Source organism: Dermacentor andersoni, chromosome 1 (assembly GCF_023375885.2).
Source record: "Dermacentor andersoni chromosome 1, qqDerAnde1_hic_scaffold, whole genome shotgun sequence".
NCBI lineage: Eukaryota > Metazoa > Arthropoda > Arachnida > Ixodida > Ixodidae > Dermacentor > Dermacentor andersoni.
Window position 1 is genome coordinate 406,433,892 of NC_092814.1, and position 25,279 is coordinate 406,459,170.

A 25,279-nucleotide genomic window follows, 5' to 3' on the forward strand; every position below is an offset into this window, starting at 1 on the left:
GGAGGGCTGATTACAGAATGACAATAGAAAAGTTTGGAATAGTTTTACGTTATAGCGCCCCTGCACGCATGGCTAATGGTGCTGCGATAACTAAAAAAAAGTAGGGGCATTTGGTGCGCTTTCTTCACTGCTGATGCCGAAGGCTCGAATCAAGAATTATTCGTAAGACGAGGGTGTACCACCGAGAAGGATTCTTATTATTCCCCCCTATTTGTTTCTCTGTATACGGTACGCAATCCTATTCAGCGCATTCGCCAACTTGTGCCACCGGCAACTCTCCGGCGAAACACAATGACGTCACACGGAGCCAGGCCGCGCCGGGGCAGTTGTTTCAGTTTCGGCCACGTGCGCCTCGATTTCCGCCTTTTCGCCCTTCCACGCGCGCCGGCTCCAGCAGCCCGCCCCGCGCTCACTTTCCTTCCCGTTCAAGGCACTCTCGTGGAGAGCGTGAAACAGCTCCACTGAGAGGAAAAAGCGGGCGAGAGAAAGAAAGAAAGGAGAGCGGCGGTACCTTTTGTTGTGCCTGCCGCATAGTACGGGCGCAGTAGTGCGAGCGCGGTGGTGCATCGGTTCGCGCACACAGGCCACAGCGCAGCGCCGTCACTCGGCCGGTGCGTGCTGCCCCGGAGGAACATCATCGTCGAGAGCCCCCTCTCACCGTCGGACCTACTTTACTGCCCGGTTCGCCTCCCAGGAAGTCGCCTCGTGACAGCATCGGCGGCCGGGTTAGTTTCGCCTTGGCGGCATCGCTTCGGGGACTGCCGGGTCCGTGTGTTTCGGACGCAAGTGTTTCCACTGGCGCGAAGTCGTGTCGCTCGAATTCGAGCTTCTTTTAGCAGCCCACATCTTCCGTTATTCTGAACGCGCGCCTCGGGACAGTGCGAGCGGCTTACGTGCGCGCGATGAACCCTCGTGGTCGCCGACGTGAGGGCGGAAGGGCGTTTTCTTGAGCGAGCGATTCTGATCGTTGGCGTTCTTTGTTTTTCTTTATAGGTTACAGCATTATCTTTTTCTATTTTTATTATTAATTTACTTATTTTTCGCTGTGCATGGACATCTCTCGTGAGCATTCTGACCATTGACTAGCTTTTGCTGGATACTGTGCGATTGAGAACAGTAGAAGCGGCAAGAACGAAACTAAAGCTGTGGTTTTGAAGAAAGTTGCTTGAATTTTCGTCTCCTGCGTGTTTGCGGTGAGTACCCCCTTTTTTGTGCCTCGTAGTGTGCTTGATGCTAATATGTGGTTCCAGTATTCATATCTACAATATGGCGCCCTGCTACAAACGGCTCCTTTAATTTTTATTTTTAGGTTGTGTGGAGGTGTGAAAGTTAGCAAAAACAACGCTTTCTCGTTATTTTTGCAAACTTTCATATGGCAAATGTGGAAGATAGCGCTAAGGTTAACTACATCTAGTATCGATTGTTGAAGTAACAAAGTTGCAGCATTGTTTGTAGTACTGTTTGTTGACAACTGTATCTGTGAACATATCTGATGCATTTTTGGTTGTTTCTAGAAGATATACTAGGGAAGGCATATTTTCTCTTCCGATTCGTGTTGGCGTACAGGCTAACAGAAGCGTGCTAGCGTTGACACTGTTTCGATTTCTGCATTTTTACTGCATTTCGGCTAGCTTTCTTGCGCCTAGCGATTTCGAACAGGAATGAAGCAGCTGATTGACAACGTAAGGGTGCTGTAATACTCACGCAGCACTTATGTGACAATGATATTTTATACTGACGTAACGTGAACAAAACTTAACAACAGTCTGTCGCTCGCCTACCACCAGCCTCCTACGAAACATTTTGCTCCGTATAGCTCATCTTGTCAAAAAACGAGGAGATCTGGCTACCACCATCTTTGGTTTACGCTAAACCAGATGTGATGTCAGCAGAATTTTCACGTACAAAGTGGCCACTCGTTGCAGTAAAACGTGAAATCTCAGGGTTGAGAAGCCCTAACACACACACACACGCACACAAAACAAAAAGGAGCCACCACAGTGCGAGCTAAACTCTAGCACTGTCTGAGCGCACGCGGGCCACGGTGGGCACGCATGACGCCTGCTCTAGCGTTTTGTCCATGTGTCATTCAAGGCCACATTGAATTGTGAATCGCGATGGCAAGCGCATCCGCGCTGCCTGGTGCGTGCAGACGTAAACGAAGGTCCCCCACGTAAGGCCTTGTCTGGTGAGCCCACAAAGCAAGCGAACACGCGGGAAATGACAAAGAAAAATCGCCATGGTCAACCACGAAGGTACTCCGGAAACGCCGGCTAGCTCTCTGTACACGTCCTACTGGAGCCCTTGTGGCGCGCTCATGGAGGAGTACGGCACTCGCGTTGATTTTTTTCGTTGGGCAAAAGTAGGAGAAAGGCTGTGCGAAGATCACTTGGCTTCGTTTTTTTTTTACGCATTATCTACTTCGTAGCGCATTACAAGTAGCAAGGTACGAGTCCTTCACACACCGTAGCAAGCATTAAAAAAAAGAAAGACCGCGACAGTCACATTAATAACGCAATCGTGACATTCACGAAACAAAGCTATGTAAGGAATAATTTTGTATCTTCTCATAATTGAGCGCACCACCTGTCTTAGACTGATTTTATTGTCTCGCTCGCTTCAAAAAAAAAACAATAAAAGAGAGAGAGATCAATGGCGTAGGAAATTATGTGTGACAGTACATTGAGCTTGACTACAAATCTAGCTTTCCACTCTCAGTTACAAGCATGAAAATCCTGGACACAGATTCAGTGGCGAGACCGCAATACGAACGCAAAGGCTAGCAAAGTTTAGCTTTTAACCCTGATGAAGAAAAAGAAAAGAGTAGAAACAGGGTTACGTGTCAAAGCTACCATCTGATTATGAGGCACGCCGTAGTGTGGGGCTCCGGAATAATTTCGACCACCTAGGGCTCGTTAACGTGCACATAGGTACACGACCGTTTGTTGCATTTCGAGCCCATCGAAATGCGGCCGTCGCTGCCTATGGATCGAACCCGCGACCAGGAGCTCAGCAGCACCACAGCCTCTACTCTAGCGCGGCGATTAAAATAATAAAGATAAAGTAGTAGACCGCACAGGTTTGTATGTATGTAATGTCAAGTCATGTGACAATGATAGGATAATAGCATGCATACAATCGCGCTCGCGCTTTTCATCTTTCAGTAACAACAAATCGCATTAACGAGTTTATCCAATATGCTTGGCGATATTGTACCACGTTAAGCACACCATGCGAGTGGGTCCTGGGGGGGATCCAGATCGGCAAACGTTTAAAAGAAAAAAGCAGCACGAACTGTGCCCGGTTTTTTCGGGGGAGGTGAAAAGCGCCCATCTTCAGCGTATGGTTGCTGCATCGTCCTTGCGTCGTCACAGCGCTGTGAATGCCGAAGTGCCCGTGCGCCATGACGAAACGACCACAGCGGAACAGACCCCGCATCTGCAGTACAGATATGCAGGTGACCCGCTCTACATAAAAACTGTACTGCGACAGTACTTGAACACACAAAACTGGGCACGCGGTCTGCCCGTCCAGTGCGCAACACCACTATGCCGTCGCCACTGTGCCATCTCGTCATTCTCACAGCTTCTACACTCGGTAAAGCCCCTGCCACCCACGGGGGATGGAACTCACGCTGCTGTGCCAATGTGCGATTATGAATCGGACGTGTTAGCCAACGCGCAGCTGCCGCTATTGAGTGTTGGTGCAGCGCCTGTGGCGATGCGCTCACGCAGATATATCCGGTGTGCGAGACAGTAGCCCTTCGCTTTCATCGCCGCCGAAATGCTCAGCGTTGCTCACGCGAAAAGGTTGTCTTGTTGATGTCAGCCAAGAAGCGTCGCCGTCATGCCGCCATTCGTCGCTACATGCCGCTGAGGGAGTATGCACTGGATTGCAGGAGTCCTGCACGAGGCTGGAGGCGTCGGGTGGAGGAGCTGCTGTGGCTTCTATTATCACGATACAAATGATCGCCCAAGTCTCCTGATTTTTGTTATACTAGCTTAAAGACGTCCCAGACAACACATGAGTTATCAGAGAAGCTGTACTAACGAGATTAACGAGATCCAGACTGATTTAGACCCCCTGGTGTCCTTTAACGGGCAGCCAGAGCAATATTGCATTGCGCCCCCATCGCAACGCGGCCGAGGTAATAGGGATCCCGCGACCTCGTGCTCGGAAGCACGTCATAGCCACTGAGTCACCTCGGCGATTCTAAGTGTTTTACAAAAGCAAGCAGGTAGATGTTCTAAGGCATCAGTAAGCATACGCTTGCTGTGACCTCCAGAATCCATTGGAATCAACCCTAGCCAGTTCAGAGCAATTATGCACAATTGACGTGCGTCTGATCGCGCAATAATATATTCGGACTAAATATACGACAGTGGAATGGAACAACAGAAGGTAGATGTTTGGTGTATGTTCTCCAAGGATATAGTTTAAAGGGCCCCTGAAACGGTTCGGACAAATTTTGTAGATGCGTAGGGTACAGCTTAAGTAACATTCGCACCACAATTTAGGCGAAGCGTTACGTATTAATGGAGCTACAAGCGATTACAAGTTACCCTCCTCCCTAGCCATACTTTTCCTCGTCAACTTGTTCGCCGAGCGATCGGGGCTAAGCTCCGCCTTCAGTGGTTCTGCGTCACGATGCGACGTCACATCGTCCACTTCCGGTTGTTTTGGAGCCCACCCCCGCCCGCGCGAAACCTCTCCGCTAGCCGCTTGGCCGTCGACCCCAAGCGAGAGCTATCGAAGCAGCGTGCGTGGCGATCATTCTATCGTAGCGCCGAATGTGTCTAATATTCCGCTAATCACACACTAGCTGAACGTTTCGACGGAACCGTAGAGTCATAAACTCAAGCTGATGAAGGAACTTCAGCGTAGACGTACGTGAGCTGCCTGATCGGTCTCCACGGTACAGCCACCCGTTGGCGCAGGCTTAACCAGCCAAAGAAAGAGCTAATATTGCTTTAACCAAGTGTAAAACATTTTAAACATTTACAAAAACAGCGTGTTAACGATTACACTCCTGCGAAAAAGTTACACCAGCAGCAAAGAAGAATACACTTTGTTACTGCTACTGTGTCTGGTTGAGGTCTATGCCACCAGGTGGCTGCACCGTGCAGACCATTCACATTTGCGCTTCTGTTCATCCCCTGAAACGACACACAAGGGGACACGGCCAGGCCCTGTCCCCTCGCGCTTGCGTTTACCCTAATACTGAACTCGCGAAACGCTATTGCGGTAGTAATTTTCCGGTGTAAAGTGACGGCCGCAATCGCGCAAATTCTGGCGCCGATCGATAGCGGCAGTCCAATGCGCTGCAGCCAGTCCGCTCGTCTACTGGCTTGCAGAGGGACACGATGTCGCAACTTGACATATTGCCAGTCGCTACGTTTTCAGTCCACAATGCAACAAAGTCAAATCATAGCGCTTGCGAAAAGACAGACCGCCACTGACGGTGGAGCTCTCGTCAAAGACGGATCACGTTGTAACACAAGCAGACGACACTTGCTGTGTGCCGGAAGTGCTTAAGTGTACTAAAAAATTGTTCTTGTGTTTTCTCTCTATGTTACTTTCTTTTTATAAAAATAAATTACCTAACATTCCAACTATTACGAATATGATTTGTTTACTGTAAAGTTGGAAAAATTATCGATCACGCGCCCTGGTCAGCCAATCGGATAACTCGCCGCACTGACGTCATATGGGTGATTTCCGTCATATGGGTTGGGGCGGCTTAAAATTCCGCCGAGCAGTGTGCTGCGATCGGCAGCGATGTGCATATTTAAAACCTTATAATAAATTACACGCTTTACGTGGAGCACTTAGATATGTCAATTAATGGTCAGAAGGACCTACTCTAACGACTCAGTACGTTTGTAGTAAATCGTCAAAATTGTTTCAGGGTCCCTTTAAGTAAGCTGTAGAATGTCACCAAAGGGTGGCACGGTGAACTTAGTAGTAGTAATAGTAGTAGTAGCGGTTGTAGTAGTATATTAGTAGCAATAGTAGTAGTAGTATAGTAGCGGTGCAAGCAGCAGTAGCATATAATTCTGACAATGGTATTTTAAAATTATGGGCTTTTACGTGCCAAAACCACTTTCTTATTATGACGCACGCCGTAGTGGGGCACTCCGGAAATTTGGACCACCTGGGTTTCTTTAACGTGCACCTAAATCTATGTACACAGGTGTTTTCGTATTTCGCCCCCATCGAAATGCGGCCGCATTGGCCGGTATTTGATCCCGCGACCTCTTGCTTAGCAGCCCAACACCATAGCCACTAAGCAACCATGGCTGGTCTGACAATGTCATAGCACCCGCTATGGGGGAGAAGCCTAGTATCAGGTAGGACTAAGAGAAGCTAGAGCTAAAGAAATAAGCGCGCTTATTTAGTTCATGCAAATTGATGAAAACGAACTTATATATATATATATATATATATATATATATATAGCTAAGCACGAATGAAATCGTAAATGCGCGGATAATGATGGATAGCACTGTGCCCAATATTTGAGGCGTCCAAGATGAGAACAGGACTCATTAAATCTAAGCCAAGTCAGTGAAGGTTTGTTACCACGGTCAAGTAGTGAGGCGTTGACAATAAAGTAAAATACCTGTTTCCGTTTCACCACAAGATGAACAGGAAGTGGAAGACGCCACTGAGTTTACTTGTCCACGTAAAACCGCTGCATGACACCTATCGGTCCCCGTGCACACTTCTCTAGTCACACCCTGTCACTACCACGGTGCAAAGCTGCGCGCTAACCCCATACACTTATCTCCAGCTCATCTTTGGCAGCGCTGCGGAAGTTACTACTTCAAAACGGCGGCCGAAAACGTTTAGTACTAGCACCCTCTTTAATTTAATTTCCTAGTAAGTCAAGCTTCCGCGATGTGCCTTGCCGTAAACTGTTCAAATATGCGAATATTGAGCAAACCGGCCCACTGCATTTTCTTTAGATTGCAGGAAAATGCTCTGCTATTAAACATCAAGAAGAACAAAGGCACTTGGAGCATTCTGAGTTAGGAATCTAAAACCTGATGCAAAGCACGTACTTCGAGAGACGAATTCGGTTCAAGCAGAGCAGGAAACCCACTGCGAAAGCCACTCTTGAAAGGAGATGAGCGGCACTTTCAGTAAAGCAAGGACTCTCGGATTCGTGAGCTTGTGCGTCAGACGGAGTGCTGCTTCTCTTGACCGCTTTATTCGCGCTTCAATTGCGCTAGAAATCTGCACCTGTTTCGTTGGTTCAATTGTACGGGCGATGTGGTTCCTCAACGTATACGACACACCTGTCGTGCTCAAAACAGGCACGAAAAGATCATCCTACACAGAACGATGAACCTGTCGAGTAGGAAGACCGCCGTTCTATAATTATTAACTCGTAAACCTCCAACGAGAGGCTCATTAAGCGAGGTCGCATCTGTCGAGAAAGCAGCGGAGCTGGCTTGTGCGCGCGGGCAGCGTGTGAACGGCGCCTGTGGCGTGCATATTGCCGCTGTTCCTCCGTGCTCCTCACGTTCGTCGTAAAAAGAGGCACACTTTCCTCCACTGTACGCTAAGGCTATTAAGACGACCTGCATTTGCACGTGGACTCAGGGAAGCGGTTTCGTCTTCCTGGCGTTCAACGGAGGCCTGTTGAGAACAGAGCAGGTGGTGCGGGGTGCCGCGGAAGAGCTGAGCCGTTGTTATTCGCACAAGTTCGCCGTGCCCTCAGTGGTGGTGGTAGTGGGGTTTTAGTTTATGACAGGTCCGCGTCTGTTGGTGCTCGTAACGTCAGCGCTGTCGGCTGCGTGTGTTGTACCTCTTTGCATGCTCATCCATCCTGCCCAGTAGCTTCATGGACACACAGTACATGCGACGGGCTATACGCATGAGAGAGGCTAAGGCTACGTTCACACTTGGGAAACGGCAAGCGGGCGGAAAAGCCGAAGCGGCCGGAAAATCTTTTCCGAGCATGCACAAGATGTTCACATTTGTTTCGCCACTGCAGCGGAAACCACTGCCGCTTTCGCCCACATCCATCTAGTTTGCGTACGTTTGTTCGCGTGGTGGCGCTGTTCATCACACTATTTCAAGACATACGTTCATTCATTGACCCATCAGCTGCTAAAAGCTATCATTTCGCGCAACTGCGCATGTCGTTTTTAATTTTCGCCTACCATGGAAGATAAACAAGACATAGTTTCAATAGTTTTAGCTAGTTGCTTTCGCTAAAGGTAGACAATGAACAACGGAAGATGTTAAATTTAACGACCGGATGTTTACATGCTAGTGCAGCTTCCGGTGAAGCGGAACGGCTTCCCGCTTCGCCGCCTGGTTTTCCGCCTGTTTTGCCGCCTTAGCGGGCGGATTTTGTTAACTTTTTTTTCCGCTTACGCCTGCTCCAAGACCAAGTGTGAACGTAGCCTAAAGTGAATAAAACGAGTGGCATACGAATAGTGATGTAAGCATGGCCGCGTTGAATTGCCAAGAAGCGGAGCTGAAGGATCGAGTTATGCTCTGCTAGCAGCGCTTTGAGAGGCAGGTAAGGTTTCTGCTTGGGGTACCACATGAGCCTTAAAAATCTAAAATCTAACAGGTTTTCAAGGTACGTCGTGTGCAGATCCTTCGTTTTCTTCAATCTTTTTTATATTCCTTTGCTGCCGTTTGAAGTTAAACGTGCTTACGGTTTTCTGTTCAAGACTTTCAATTCGTAGCTGAGTATGACTGAACAACGACAGAGGAATGCTTCTTTAAGCATCGATTTCAGCGCGTATTTCTCAGTTCCAGTGCACGCGGACATAAAGTGCACATTTCTCTTCAACTGCCGAGGAGTCATTTGAAATGTGTAACGAACGCTGTGCCTTAGTAACCCTAAAGATCGGGCTCGTTGGTTTTACATCACTCAAAGTATAACAGCGCAACTTGCGCCTTGGAACATTGCGCACTAGCTCATTTGCGTGGAAATAGCATTTGTCGCCAGTTATCTCATGCCTGATGTCCTCGAGCGTACCGGAATCCTGGAAGAACGCTAACATAACACTAATCCATAAGAAACGGGACGCCAAAGACTTGGAAAATTATAGACGGATCAGCTTACTGTCCGTTTCCTGCAAAGTATTTCTTAAGGTAATGGCAAATAGAATCAGGAACACCTTAGAATTCTGTCAACCTAAGGACCAGGCAGGATTCCGTAAAGGCTACTCAACAATATATAGCTTTCTTTGATTACGAGAAAGCGTTTTATTCAGTCGAAACATCAGCAGTCATGGAGGCATTATGGAATCGGGGTGTAGATGAGCCGTATGTAAAAATACTGAAAGCTATGTATAGCGGTTCCAGAGCCACCGTAGTTGTCCATAAAGAAAGCAACAAGATCCCAATAAAGGAAGGCGTCAGGCAGGGAGATACGATCTGTCCAATGCTATTCACAGCGTGTTTACAGGAGGTATGCAGAGCCGTGGATTGGGAAGAATTGGGGATAAGAGTTAATGGAGAATACCTTAGTAACTTACGATTCGCTGACGATATTGCCTTGCTTAGTAACTCAGGGGACCAACTGCAATGCATGCTCACTGACCTGGAGAGGCAAAGCCGGAGGGTGGGTCTAAAAATTAATCTGCAGAAAACTAAAGTAATGTTTAACAGTCTCGGAAGCGAACAGCAGTTTACGATAGGTAGTGAGGCACTGGAAGTGGTAAGAGAATACATCTACTTCGGACAGGTAGTGACTGCGGATCCGGACCATGAGACTGAAATAATCAGAAGAATAAGAATGGGCTGTGGTGCGTTTGGCAGGCATTCTCCGATCATGAAGAACAGGTTACCATTATCCCTCAAGAGAAAAGTTTATAACAGCTGTGTCTTACCAGTACTCACGTACGGGGCAGAAACTTGGAGGCTTACGAAAAGGGTTCTACTTCAATTGAGGACGACCCAACGAGCTACCGAAAGAAGAATGCTGGGTGTAACGTTAAGGCATCAGAAAAGAGCAGATTCAGTGAGGGAACAAACGCGAGTAAATGACATCTTAGTTGAAATAAAGAAAAAGGAATGGGCATGGGCAGGACAGGTGATGAGGAGGGAAGATAACCGATGGTCATTAAGGGTTATGGTCTGGATTCCAAGGGAAGGGAAGCGTAGCAGGGGGCGGCAGAAAGTTAAGTGGGTGGATGAGATTAAGAAGTTTGCAGGGACAACATGGCCGCAATTAGTACATGAACGGGGTATTTGGAGAAGTATGGGAGAGGCCTTTGCTCTGCAGTGGGCGTAACCAGGCTGATGATGATGACCTGTGGTATGACAGGCGTAGCCCTTTATGCTGCGACCCCTCTAAAGGTTAGGCACTTTCGTCATCTCACACCGCTTTTTTGTTTTTTAAAATCTATTGAGCATTTTACAGTCACAAAAACTGACCTGACGGGGTGACCGACACACCTGATCCCTGTTTCAACTGCTGCCTCCTTTGTCGAGCTGTTGAAGTGGACTGCATACTACCAAGCTTCAAGCAGTAGACTCCCTTTTATCTCGGTTACTGCTAAGCGCTCAGGTGCGTTTCTGTCAACGAGGGCGTGAGCATGGTTCGTCGCAACCAGTGTCATGATTGCGGTTTTCCAGTAGAATGTCGACTTCCAGGCAGTCTATCACGACAGCTCGCGACCCGAAGCCGAGCTTGTTTTATGTACGCTTGTCGCGCTCCACGATCCTAGCGGGCGTGCTGAGAAACGTGCGTACAATACGGCGCGCCATCACCGCGGCTGACTGTACGCGTACCCTCAAAGGGGGTCGCAGCAGCTTCACGCAGGATGCCTGTCGCGGCGTTCACCCCGTCACAACGGGGGGAGGAAGCGGTGGGCGTTGGCGCGTGCACCCCTGCAACAGCAGCGGCCAGCGCCACGCGGCGCCGCCGACTAGACGCGTCAATCCTGGACGGAGGGCGATTGCACGCCGAGCGGCTGAAGAACAATGGGGTTCCCCCCCTCTCGGGTCGGCGAAAGGGCGGATTGGAATTAGGCCAGCCGGCGGTGCCGAAGGTCTTTCTTGGCCCTGGCTGCAAACAGGCATCCCGCTCGACGACTCTCGCGGCCGCAGCTGGTGATCTCCCTTCTTGGCCGTTCTTGCTTCCCCTACTCTCATCGTTGGTGGCGCCGTCGAAGCGTGCCGCGCTGCCGCCGCCACTGCGGCGCAGGCGACCAACGCTGGCCTGTGCGTCGTCCGGTGAAAACGGGGCCACGACGCGCCGTTGTTTTGCGCCGGTCGGCACCTCGCGAGGCGTGCGTTGCCTGCGCGACGCTGGCCGTTGCGTCACGTGCCGGCAGCCGCGCGGAGTACGTGCGCCGGGTTTCGCGTGTGGGACGCGCGAGCTTAAGACGTTGGCGGTCCACACTTAGCGAACGCATCGTGCACGAGCGCCTTGTGACGATTCAATGAAGTCTTGCCAACAGGAGGGCGCGTCTCATCGTGGACGCGATGCTACTGCGAGAAATCAAATGTACTTGCAAAAAAATTGACGTGTAATCGCCGTAGGATCATCTACAGAGTCCAACTCCTCTACGAAGAAATTAGTTCTATAACGAATGGTTCCGTACGCCCCGGCCGAAATCTTACCTTTCATATGTATTGTGAACGCATATGCAGCGAGCTTCCCTGTTCAAAGAACAAATTTACTGCTTACTATTTTACTTACCATTTTTGTTCAATTCGTGTTTGAAAACAAATTAACATTCGCCCACCCCTACTTACAGAATGCACAAGGATGCGCCCAAGCCATAGTTGCGCTTTCTCAAGTCTTACTTTGCTGCATATAATAGTGGCAAAAAGCAGCCTGTCATAGAGAACTTGATTTTGTTGTTTTGTGCATTCTGTTCTTCTGCCATAAGTATAGTGAATTGATAATTATATTGCAGACAAATACACAGCCTCTCAATGGAACACCTCAATGGAAGAGCCTCTAGAATCTATAGAAGCATGTCTACGATGCGGTCTGAGTGTACATGTGCAGTGCTACTGTGAAGCTAGTTATAGTTCTCGCAGCAATGCACCAAGTGAGGATGTTGCTTAATTATTGATTGAAAAATGATTTGTGAAATTCACGAAACATACAAACAGAATATAATATGACTACATGCCATGAGCTAGTTAGTATTTCAAGTGATTAAGAGAATGATATATGGGCTGTTGGGTCAATCTGGTTTATTTGTAGTGTTAAAGCACAGGCTGTGAAGTTAACTTCAACATGTCTAAGTATTTACCAAATTGGGGAGGTGTCAGTGACACTTCCCTGGGGAAGCAATACCTCAGTTGTACTAATGGCATGGCTTGATATGGTTATCATTATTTAATGATAAACCATATCATGATAATATCATATCATTATTATATGGTAAACCATATTTTTAAAGCGCATTTGGTAACAAATGTGCCATGTTCATTTCAGTGGAATGGAAAGAGGTGATTGAGCGTAGCCATGCTTTTGTAGCATGTGTGAAGGAATACAAGAGAGCCTGGGGGCTAATATATGTTACTAAAGTGAACACGTAGCTGTGACTTGCAAGATTATTTTACACTATACATAGAATGCTGCAGCAAAGTTCATGCAACTGTAAGCAATACGGCAACGAGTGAAAGATTACTTGTAATTTATGGATTTGTATGGCAGATGAGAATGTACACCCAATTTGCCATTACTCATTTTTTCTACTTTATGTTCAGCACAGAGTGTGAGTTACTATGGCTTCTTAACTACAAAATTCTGAATTCCGTTTCACTGTACTTATGGGGCTATCGGCGTTCGTTTGACTACTTATGAAGTTACTGGATAATAGAACACGTCCGCATTGCAGATTTTTAAAAATTATGGGGTTTTACGTGCCAAAAGCACTTTCTAATTATGAGGCACGCCGTAGTCGAGGACTCCGGAAATTTCGACCACCGGGGGTTCTTTAACGGGCACCTAAATCTAAGTACACGGGTGGTTTCGCATTTCGCCCCCATCGAAATGAGGCTGCCGTGGCTGGGATTCGATCCCGCGACCTCGTGCTCAGCAGCCCAACACCATAGCCATTGAGCGACCACGGCGGGTGCATTGCAGATTTAGAGAACATATTGTGAATTAGTCACAAAGCTCCAACCAAAAAAATGGCAAAAAAGATATTCCCTTACTTTCTTGTACTGCTTGGCTAATGAACTAATGTCTACAATGCAGACATTCTCTTCCTTCATTAGAGGTAGGTGCAAGTTGCACTGACACAACGAACATGCATTTATTACCTAGAAGCTGCTGCATATTGGAATTGGTGTTACAGCAGGCATGGCGAATGTTCTCTCCTACTTGTGCCTTGTGCTGCACCATATTAGTCAGCATTTAATTTCATTGTCGTGTACCTGTTTAATAATAATAATAATAATAATAATAATACTTTATTGCGCCAAGTATTAAAAATTGTACAAAAATGCGGCTTGCCAAAGCCTCATTGGTCTTGAGTGGCAGAGCCCGACAGGCAGCAGAACCGCGGAGATATACGCACAGGCATAAACGCACATTAAAATTACGGAACATCAAATTAGTACAGCGGCAAAATAAAAATAGACCCAAAACACAAGTTACATATAAAAAATCTCATCAGAATAAATAGCGAGGAAGGAAGACCAAAATAGCATGACAATACTCAGATCAGTGCAAAAATACTGCAGTAACCAGTGAAACCACTGGATTTACTTGACAAGTGGTGGGGCGTATGTGTACAACGTCGTAAACCCACTAATTCGTGTATCGCAGCATCTTCTTTATTCTATATTTAGTTTTTGCCCGGCGAACACTTGGAGGTAACCTGTTAAAGTAAAAGAGAACGTAAAGATCTCTTACTCGCTTTCCATAGCTTGTAAACCGTCGGGGAATACAAAGGTTCCTTCGGTCGAAGAGTCCGTGTTTGAACATACGGAATCTTAGTCACTAAACCTAAAATCTTTCAGGACAATCGTTTTCATCAAAAGCCGATCAAAATCAGGTAGCGAAATATCTTAAAAACATCAGAATTGGGGTGCAGGCCTGAATCATAGCCAATATTTTTAACAAAGATTGTAGAAGAGAATTGATCCTGTTTTTCCAATGAACTGCACAGTGACCATAAATCGTTATGCCCTAACGCAGTACGCTATAACCGAGATCGTTTACAATAACTTTACGTACTGAAAGCGGCATGTAGTACCTAATGTTGTAAGGCACGCAGGAGACGGTAAAGCATATAAGTTTAGTCTTAGAGCTGTTAACTTTGATAAGGTTGTGTGAGAGCCAGTCCATAGCAATAGTTGCTACAGCTTGAAGAGGAGAAAGGGAGTCAGAGTAGTTCGGCGACTGGGATGCGAGGACAGTATCGTCAGCGTATTGATACAGGCCTACAGGCACGTCGTTTGAAAGGTCATTCACGAGACGTTAAACAACAGGGGACTAATTATAGAACCTTGAGGAACGCCAGCTTTTATTAGCAAAGAAGCCCTCTTTGCCCGCCCAATAGAGACGTATTGCGTTGTCTGCTGTAAAAAAAATTCCAAAAGCGAAACACTCCACGGAAGCCTAACCTGGACAGTTTACATAATAACAAAGTGTGACAAACGCTGTCAAAAGCCTTGCTGACATCCAGAAACAGTGCGCACACGTCTTGGTTACATTAAAAAAAAACGATTTAACATGTCAGAAAAGCCCTCCAAAAGCATTTCTGTTCCTTTACCTTGTACAAAACCATACTGACGCGGTGACAGGATTTTGTTCTTATATGAGAAACTTGTCATTGTAAACAGCCGGTGTTTTCCTAATAGTTGAGTCAAACAGAGCAAGACCGAAATAGGACGATAATTCTCATACCTATTAGCACCACTTTTGTGAATTGGGGTAATAATAGCCACTTTCATGTTCGCCGGGATTATGCCACTTGAGATAATGCTGTTGAACAGCGATAGCAATGCGCCTTTAAGTATGTTGAACAAGACTTGCAGATCATCAACTGAAATGTCATCTATTCCTACAGATCTATTGCGTTTAAGACCAAAAATAATTGCATTTGGCTCATCCTAACTTAGCAAAGATACGCGAAGGTGTGCAGATTCGGCTGTGCTGTTCTTAATAGTACAACATAAGGGATGCTGTTGCGCACTACCCCGAAACTTGCGAGAAAAACTTGTTGAATTCATTAGCTATGTTTTCTTCATCAGTGCCAAAATACGACACAAAATCTTTTGCATCATTGGCACGCCTTTTTACACCTCTTATATTATTAATCAAAGACCACGTTTTTATGGTATCTGAGCCTGCATTCTTAAACTTGTTGCGGAAATGTACTCGTTTAGCCTGACGAATCATTTCATTTATTTTATTTCTTGCAATCTTAAATTTTAACCGTAGCAGGGCAGATGCAGGTGCCCTTTTCGACTGGGCCCAGAGCAAATCTTTTTCTTTTATACCTGATTGTATTTTGGAGGTCATCCATTGGTTTTCTTTTTTGCGCTGCCTGATTTTACCCACGCGAGTAGCCGCTTTCTTAAACTCTTGTACTAGTTCAACAAGTTTATCATAAATGTCTATCGGGGACACTTTTTCAAGAACACTTCCCAATCGTATTCCGATGCCAGTCTGTAGAAGATTTTGGGATCGCAGATGGGTATTTCTTTTTTGCCGCGATCCGCTGTTGGAGGTTTTAATTTCCGGGCTAAAGAGCAGCAAACAATGTAGTGGTCTGCTGATAGTTTTGCTTCGACGATAGCAGATCATGGGGCGAAATTCGGAGCTCTTATATTTATATGGTCGATGCAAGAGACGACCAGTTGGCCCGGCAGAAATTCTTCTCGCGTTGCTTTCTGGATAGTTGGTTACAGTCCTTATTTTGATAACAGATGAAGATAATCTGCGACTAGAACCATAGAAGGGCGAAAGGTATCTATGCTAATATCGCCTATTACACAGATATAGTCTTCATGCGAGTGAGCTGCGAGGGCGATGTCAAGTTTGTCAAGAGCTTGCCATTGAAGCAGGGGAGTCGGTGTACTGCAAATAGCATCAAAGAGAGAGCTGGCGCGCTCATACGCAATGCTTCAACTTCTGCTTGCTGGAAGTCAAAATTTAGCTCTGTAATAGTACAACTGTCTCTCACAAAAACTGCGACGCCGCCACTTTTTTTGCAGGTCGTGTACATGAAATTGTTTGGTTACCCGGTATTGAGTACTGATCAAAAATATTAGCTGAAATATTAATTTCCGTCAGTACAAATACGTCAAACGTAGAACGATAAGGTGAAGTTAGGGCCATAAATTTATCCCAGTGCTTTCGGGTACTTCGGATATTAACGTGCGTTGTGCGAAATGCAAGTTGCTCGTCACTTGTGAAAAATCTTGTTACTTCAGAAAACGTTGTACACGCAAGGAATTCAAGATTGCTCATGCTTCGCAGATCTTATCCAGGTCAGACATCTTCTCAATGCGGATGACAGACTCACTTCTGATTTCTTGGCCAGAACTCTGCCGTTACGTGTCCAAACATATTTGTACTGCTTTTATTTTCCCTAAGACCTGGCCAATCGGAAAAGCTCCTTATTTGTCCTTGTCAAAGTTTCATTCAAATACAATCGAGGATGAGACTCATCCGTAGGCAAATCGCGTAGCTTCGTCCGTAGAGCAAGCCATTTTTTTAGACGCTACGTCACGCATCTGCACAAGGATAGGGGGAGTCTAACTGCCCTTGTTCAGCATTCGATGTATTGAAGCAATTGTATTCGCTTCAAACTCTGGAAACTAGTTTCTGAGCTAGATCACCCATGAAAGAAACCAAATTCTCATTAGGGTTCGTTCGAATGCCATGTATTTCAAAGTTGCATCGACTGCTGTACTGTTCAAGATCATTAACTGCGCACCTTGATTTATCCAGTAGCTCAGCTTGAGCGTCAACAGTCTCAGAAAGTTATTCCACTCGGGTATGTAGACGAGTTAACTCTGTTTTGTTAGCTTCCAGGCTAGACATAACAGTCATATTTATTGGAAAGGAACTCAATTGACGTTTGAATTTCAGTAACAGTTTCAGCCATCTTTTCAACTGTTGCGTTAAATTGAAGTAGTTCCTCCACTTTAGTTGTGAGTTCTTAAACCGTAACTCTCAGTTGGTCAAGCTTGCTGTTAACAGCAGAGAATTCATGACCAAAAGGAGCATCACTATTACCTGAGTCGGAGTGATTGCTTGTACTGGATTTGCATGATCGACATGTCCAATTTTCACGCTTAGCAGTCGACATTTTGAAAACGCTTTTTTCGTGATAGTAGAACAATTCTTCCCAAAGTGGTGACTACTTTGGCAACGAGAACAAGTCAAACACTTCCCGTCCACGAGTTTGGTACAAGCAGAGCATGTATCAGTCATTATTGCAGTCAGCGGCGAAGAAAATTACTATACAACCAGTTACAGCAATTGGCAAATCAAATTCACCTGCCAAGAGCGAAAAGCAGGGTTAGACAACGAAGCGGATTGCCTCTGACTGGCTGATACCTGGGTGTTGAACGGTTTATATAGCTGTTGGCAGGCACCACGCGATCCTCCGCCCGGCTTCTCGCATCCGGGCACTTTGTGCTTGTCGAGTGCACGTGGATGATAACCGCCCAGGTGAACGCATGCGCAACGAGGCAATCCTGATGGAATCGTCCGAGATCGCCGTGCGGGCGCAGCCGCCCCTTTGAAGTTCGCAGCACACCTGGTTGGCCTGCCAAGAGCGAAAAGCAAGGTTAGACCAAGAAAGGGATTGCCACTGAAGCAGTTACTGATTCAGAAATGCAAATATAAAACGACTTACTACGTCAACCATTTTGCATGCAAGATCACTGCACTCATTGCAACGCTCATTAGAGAGTTTTAGATCAGGGGATGCCATCGTTGGGGCCCCATGTACTACTGGGGCCTCACCGCATGCGCCCCTTAATCCAAATCTCTGTAGTCACTTGATAATCTTGGTTTGCTTTGAGATGAAATACAGGAACTATGCACCTGTTTGTTAGCTTATGCACTTCTCTTTCCTTTAACTGTGGCTGTGCATTAGCTACCTAGGTTGTCACTACATGAATGACATTTCGGCCATGCCCAACTCAATCATATAACATTACTTTGCTATAGCTCACTAACTTCATGCATCCTGTGCAAGCTTCTTTTTTATCTAGGGGAAAGAATAAAACGAGAATGCATGCATAAATGATGTTGACAGCACCAAACGTTCTCAAGGCAATCATCCTTGATTGTCACCGTTGCTGAGAAAGGAAGCATGCCTGTAAATCGTTTAAATGCTGATAGAGGTATGCATAAATAGTGAAAGGGCAGCAGATTGGCCACCGAGGCCTTTTGCATGGGCATTGTTGCCTTGTGTGCCCCCGTACACCTCTCATCTCTTAAGGCATGAATGAGATAAGACTACTTCTATATACATGGAAATTTTTAGCACCTACAAGAAATGAAAACATTACGTGATTTCACCCCTAGATGGGGTGTCTTTTCAGCAATATGAATTAATATTTGTTTTCATGCAAACAAGAACCCTTGAAAACATCTCACAAGCATCTCTGCCTGAAGAAGTAACTATGATACGTACATATCACTTTTATGTCTGTAATAATTGTAATCAATTGCTGATGACGTACTGGTCGGCTAGTTCGTTAGTCATGGTGTAATATGGCAGTGCACTTTGAAACAATGAAGTAACATAGAATGAACAAATACTAGCTCTGTCTGTGTGTGTGTGTGTGTGTGTGTATCGCACAGCGCTCCTGTGCGTACATTCCATGTTACATCATTGTTTCGAAGTGCGCTGCCATATTACGTCATGTAATCAATCGTGGGCTCACTGTTAACTTGACAGCTACTAAAGAAACCTTAGCAGCAAAGTGCAACTAAATCGACAAGCCATTGTTGAAGATTCACAGGCGTGCTCGGTGATGAAATGATTTGTCAACCAAGACAGCTGTATTCCGCGATGATAGAGCCATCTGTATAGGAGTATGTTAATAGAGAACACTGCGGTGCTTCAGCGCGCTACGCTGTTTCTGCGACAGATGCCTTGTTCATTGGCTTAGACACAAGTCTGTGTTCGTGTACGCGCGTTCTTGCAAGCTGTTACGTACAGGGTCTGGCCCCGTCCGTGAAAGGAATGCGCATTGGTTGGTGGCAGAAAACAGACTGAGTTTATTTTCTACAAAAGACGCAGACTAGAGCCGCATGTGTTCGAGGAGGCAAACTCCCGGTCTCACTCCGGTGGCCTAGGCCCTGTGGGGGGATAGATAATTCTTGGAACTCGACTCGGGGTGGGGTCGTTTCCTGTTTCTTCTGCGCTGGTGCTTCGTCCAGCCGAGGAGCGGTGGTGCGTCGCTTGTACACAACTCTTTCCTCCCTTGTCAGATGTTGTCGCCGTAGCGATATGTAGGGCGTCGTTCGCGCTGCGGGCATGAATTTTATCCCAAGGATAAATGGGACCGGGACACTGCTCGTGGTTAGCGTACAGCCCTTATCCTGTGTCGACGAATCTTCTATTGGGTGTCTCAAAGCTCCGGGCTCGATGTGGTCACATTGTCATCGCACTATCCCGTTAGGGCCTTTAATGAGGCATGATCTGTTGCCTAGCTTTTCCAAAACCATTCCTTCCATTCAGATCGGGTTCCCTATGAAGTTTCGAAAGAAAAAAAACTGCTTGCCCAACAGCGAGTACTCTGGACTTTGTGTTTCTGTTGCAGTTGGTATGGGTTTTGTTCGCTTTTGCTTGGGTCTGAATGCGCGTGAGAGCTGTATCAAGCTCACACCCGAACATAGGTGCAGCTGGCATTTCGGCCGTTGATGTGCAAATGGTGGTGTGTTGCTTTAGCAAGAACTGGGCCAGCCTACACGCGAATGTTCCGTCCTTGTTTTTGGCTAATGCTTGTTTCGTTTCAAGCACCATCCTTTCTACTTGGCCATTCGTTGTAGGATGAAACGGTGCGCTTGTTACATGGGTCTTCCCGTTCTTCTTTAGGAAGCTCTCAACTTCTACTGAAATGAAGGATGGTCCGTTATCAATCACAAGCTTTTTGGGGAGCGCAAAAACTGCGAGAATGTTCCGGGATTCCTCAATCAATGTGGCAGACTGTTTGAGCATGGAGCACACTTCCAACCACTTGCTGTATGCGTCCACAACAATTAGCAGCATTCTGCCTGCTACGGGACCAACCACGTCTGCGTAAACTATGTCGCAAGGAGTTCTTGTCCGTTCCCATTTGGACGCTGGTGCCCTGGCTGGTGCCCTTTGGTATTGACAAGTTGCAATAAGAGCCGTTCGATATCTGCGTCAATGCCTGGCCACCAAAAGTACCTTCGTGCGCATGGCTTCATGGCCACAATTACGTGTTAATTTGCAGGTGCGAGTTTAAGATGGTAATTTCCCGCCTTTGTTATAGTTACCATCCGGGAGCCTCTAACAAGCACCCTTCCTGCACTCAGAGCTCCGTCTCCAGTTTCCGCCATGATGAAAACTGTTCTTTTGGCATTTTATGGACTTCGCCGTTTGAGACAGCCTGCAGCACTTGGGACAAAACTGAGTCCTCTTGAGTCATTCATGCTAGTTGACGCCGTGAAATCTCGAAGCTGGACGTGGTAGCCAACATGAGCACGTCTCCCTGGGGATAAGGCTCATTGCTTGTGCCGGTAGTGGAAGTCCGCTTAGAGCGCCCGCATTTAGGTGCAGTAGGCCAGGCCTGTACACCAACTTGTAGTCGTACGTTGCTAGCTTAAGGCACCATTGAGTCATCCTTGATGAAAGGACCAAGGGTACTTGCTTTGTTTCACTCACGGTTCCAATCAACGGCTGGGGATCTGTTATTATGGTCACATGCCAATGAGCTATGTACTTATGAAAATGACTGATACCGTAGATTACTGCTACACTTTCTTGGTTGAGCTGGGAGTAGTTCTTTTCGGCGCTTCCCAGTGTTCACGAACCGAATGTAATGGGGGCCTCTCAGCAAATTGCGTCTTGCTGAGCCAGGACAGCACCGACGCCGTACGGCGATGCCTCCACGGACAGAAGAATGGGCTTCGTCTCATCATAGTAAGCGAGCAATGTAGATGCACGCATCATCTCCTTAAGCGCCTCGAAAACCACTTTATGAGTGCTTTTCCACTTCGAGGCGTGTTATTCTCTAGGAGCCTATACAATTCCATCGCTACCATCGCTCCGTTCTCCAAAAAGCAGTCGTGAAATGAAATAAGGCCCAGAAAAGCCCTTAGGGATGTCTTGTCAGATGGTTTGGGTGTTTGAAGTATATCCTCAGCCTTTCGTTCGGCGGTGCGAAAACCGTTGGCGTCAATTCGATGTCCCAGAAGCTCAGCTGACATAATTCTGAACCTGCACTTTCCTTTCTTGAGGCATAGGCTTTTTTCAGTTAGCCTCCACAGAACCTGATTCATACGCTGTGCGTGCTCATTTGCGCCATTCCCGTTGACAATGATGTCGTCAAGGTAGACACTCACCCCTGAAATTTCAGGTAACGTTGTCTCAATCATGCAATGGAAGATAGTTGGTGCAGCGGAAATTCAAAACCGGAGGTGTCCCACCCTGAGTAGTCGTTTTGTGGTGTTCACTGGGAGCAGTGTTGCTGTTTCTTCATCAACTTTCAGTTGTTGATATGTTTGGTAAACATCCAACATTGAGAAGAGTGTTCCATCATGTAGATTTGTGAAAACTTCATCTGTAGTTGGTAGCGGGTACAAGGCCTTCTTCGCTGCTGCAATAACAGTACTCCTGTAGTCACCACAGACAATGAGCGTACCGTCGGTCCTCCGAAGAGTACCAATGGGATCGCCCATTTGGTATGCTGTGTTGGTTTTAGGGTGCCTTGGCGCTGTAGACGATCAAGATCATGTTCCATAAGCGCTTGCAGCGCCACTGAATTTGGACGAGCCTTGCAAAACTTCGCCGTCGCACCGTCTTTGAATGCCAGGTGAACTAAAGGACCCGTATAGCTGCCAATGTCTTCCTTGAAGACATCTGGGTGTCATCCCAAGACCTCTGTAATCTCTGGTGGTAGCTCTCCAACGTGGTTGACCCCTTCACCTAAATGTGAAGTGCCGAAAACCAATTTCTCCCTTGGAGGTTGCACCCGGTACCCGTCATAACCAACAACGGCAGCAGATAGTCCTTTGATCTCAACCTCACACGAACTTGTGCGGAGTCCATGACGCGTAATTGTTCACCTGACCATGTGTGCAAATCGAGCGGCTCGCTTGAAAGCCAAGGAGTGTTTTTCTTCCACGTTCTGTAGTCCGTGTCCTCGCTTATCAGGGAGCATGTCACACCTGTGTCCACCTCAAACTGCACTGGCTTTCCCTCCACTCTCAAGTCCACGAGGAACTTGGGGCAGTATGTACGTACACTCACTGTGTGCAGTTTGCAGCAGGACTCACTGACAGGTAGGGGGTTGACACTGTGTGCATGTTGCTGCTTGTTGTCGGAGCGTGGTTCCGTGTTTTTCTTTTTCTTCGAGGTGCAGGCACGCTTGACGTGACCTTTCTTGGAGAAGAAACGGCACTCGGCCGTCTTGAATTTGCACATTTCAGGGTCATGCAAGCTGTCGCATCGATAGCAATATCGTGCTGACGTGTGCTTGCTTCCTGGCTTGATTTGCGACGTCCTGTTAATTTCCCCTGAGTTTGCCAGTCCCTTGATTCCTCGCTGATGCCTTGACGCACTTTCCGGTGACAGAATTAAGTCCAGATTGAGTTGAAATGTCTGGCCTTTTTCTGTGAACAGTCTCTGCGGAAGATGTTAGTCCCAGACGCCGCGGACGAACGTGTCCTGGAGCATCACATTTTGGCGCGGCATAGTTGGGTTCGCTGCTGAAGTGGTCGTTTAGGTGTCAGGTTGCATCGTCGATATTGTAGCCGAAGGCAGCGCTCCAAAATTGCAGTCGGCTGTCAAGGTTCTGAGGGCCGCAGCGTAGTTCCTGATCGAATCGTCTGGCCGTTGGTCGCGTCTTTGAAATACGCACTGGCTGTAAAGCTCGGATGCCCTGGTGTCGAAGTGCCGCCTGAGAATTATCACTAAATCATTGAAGTTGACTTCTGCTGGGATCTCCGGCGCTATCAGCGCGTACACAATGTTCGAAAGTGTCGGCTCCACAAACCGTGAGAAATGCCCGCTTTTCGTTTCGTCGCTGACATCGCTCGCCACGAAGTAAAATTGAAGGCGCTGGATCCACGATTCCAAAGATTTGCCCGAAAAAGGCTCGACAGCGCCGTGCATTGGCCTGTACGTAGCCATGGCCTTAACTTCGAAAACTTATCGGCTTCGCAACACCTGCCTCGTCGCCAGTGTTACGTACGGGGTCTGGCCCCGTCCGTGAAAGGAGTGCGCATTGGCTGGTGGAAGAAAGCAGACTGAATTTATTTTATACAGAAGACACAGGCGAGAGCTGCATGTGTTCGAGGGGGCTAAACTCTCGCTTTTTGTCGGGTAGCCGAGACGCTGAGGGCGACAGAGGATTCTCAGAACTCCACTCGGGATGGGGTCGCTTCCTGTTTCTTCCGCGCTTGGACTTCGCCCAGCCGAGGAGCGGTGGTGCCTCGGTTATACACAGCACAAGCTTTCGTGTCACAGTTACAAAAAGTGCGCCATCGTGCCGGACACATCCGAGTACATAGTGATGTATGTTGTCGCAACATTATGCGGTAGCAATAAATAAAAAAACTGGCACAGGTAAGATGACTGCACAGTGTTCCACAGGTGGGTGACCACGTCAACGCCACACATGCAGCACAGAATGGGACAGTGCAAGAGTCGCGTTTTTACCACGACGCCGAAGCTTCAACCTACATCGACAAAAATATGCCAGTGTCGTCTGCTGTTGGCGATAGTTGCCGGCTTCGAACAGTGTTGCTCTGCGCACTGCCGAACGTTTGCTGGCCTTCAACAGACGTCGCGTCCCCAAACCGAAGTGCGGATGCTGGCGCATGCCAACCGCTCGAGCTAACTAATAAAAGATAACTAATAAGAGAGCAAACGTAATAACCAAATCCTGGAACGGCGCGAAATTTTGCTGGTCGCCAGCACACGAGACTTGTCAACTTGCTGATGCATGTTGCCAGTTGCTAGTTACCTATTTGGACAACCAGAGGGAGCATGCGAACCCCACTGCATCATGCGGCTTCAGCGTAAATACAATTTTGTGACTGATCGCGACGACCGCCCGTTTTTCACGAACCGCCTGCGTGTGGTGCGGCGTGCGGCGATGGACGGTTTGAGCGTAAATCGGCCATAAGAGTTTTATGTAATTTGGTGAAGACACGGTGAAGCTTTACGAGCCGATGTGACGTGGCATAGGTTGCGATTATGGTTTACGCTAAAAACTGGAGTTATGGTGGAAATCTGTGCCGCATACTTGATTAACTTTCGAAGTGGAAATGACCAGTGATTGTTGCTCAGCGAAAACGATAGACCAGCGTTGACATGGATGAAGTAGAAGAAACGAACCTGGCGCAAATTTGCAACGGAGGCACTGGAGCACCTCAATCAATAACGAACGCAGGTAACTTGGCTCTTTATTGATATAGAGGCTCCTATGGCCTGGCGGTTTCTGATACAGACGACTGACAGAAAATCAATGCTGTTCTGGGTGTACAATGCTTTAGCGTCACAAATTTTTATGCTGCATCCATTTGCAGCAGATAGAACATGAAATCAGTAGGTTGCAGCACAGGTTGTAGAAATCACATAGATATAACGCTCAACGAGCATTACAACGACCGCTTACAGTTTAAAACCATCAAGCACGTTTTCTAAACTCGAAAAGGAAATCGGCGTAGAGAAGATTGTAATGATGACGGCTACGCGAGTTGCATTGAAGAAAGAGAAGCGGCGTGTGAATTCCGTCACGAGAACCTCGTGTCTCTCCTTCCTCTTTTAAAGCGTGACTTCATCCTTTGGAATGGCGAGTACAGAATTGATACCTTGACTAGTATATACATTGGGTTACGCTCGAATATGTGTCAGAACAAAATAGAAAATAAATAAATGTTTACGCTCAGGCTAACACGCAAGATTCTCTGCAAGTTTGTATGTTGCCGCTTGATGTGTCGACACAATATTTAAAGTAAATAGCAAGGCCGGCCTGGTATAGTAGTGGCATATACTTGAGTGTTCGTTTGTGTCACGACTGAGGACGAGTGCAGTATGGGCACTGGGGATTCTCCTTCCACCTTTCTGAGCTGATCAGGTTTTTGGTACTTCCTGTGTATGTCCGGCCTCTA

The 25,279-nt window shown here is 47.1% G+C and overlaps 1 protein-coding gene across 1 annotated transcript in view; it reads left to right on the top strand.

Moving 5' to 3' along the window:
* The first annotated feature begins 585 nt into the window (after positions 1-585).
* The window catches only part of LOC126518633 (uncharacterized), a 616,165-nt gene continuing 591,471 nt past the window's right edge, over positions 586-25,279 (top strand). The window contains exon 1 of the mRNA XM_050168412.2: positions 586-1,193. The gene's annotated coding sequence lies outside the window, so the exon portion shown is untranslated. The remainder of the gene's footprint in view (positions 1,194-25,279) is intronic.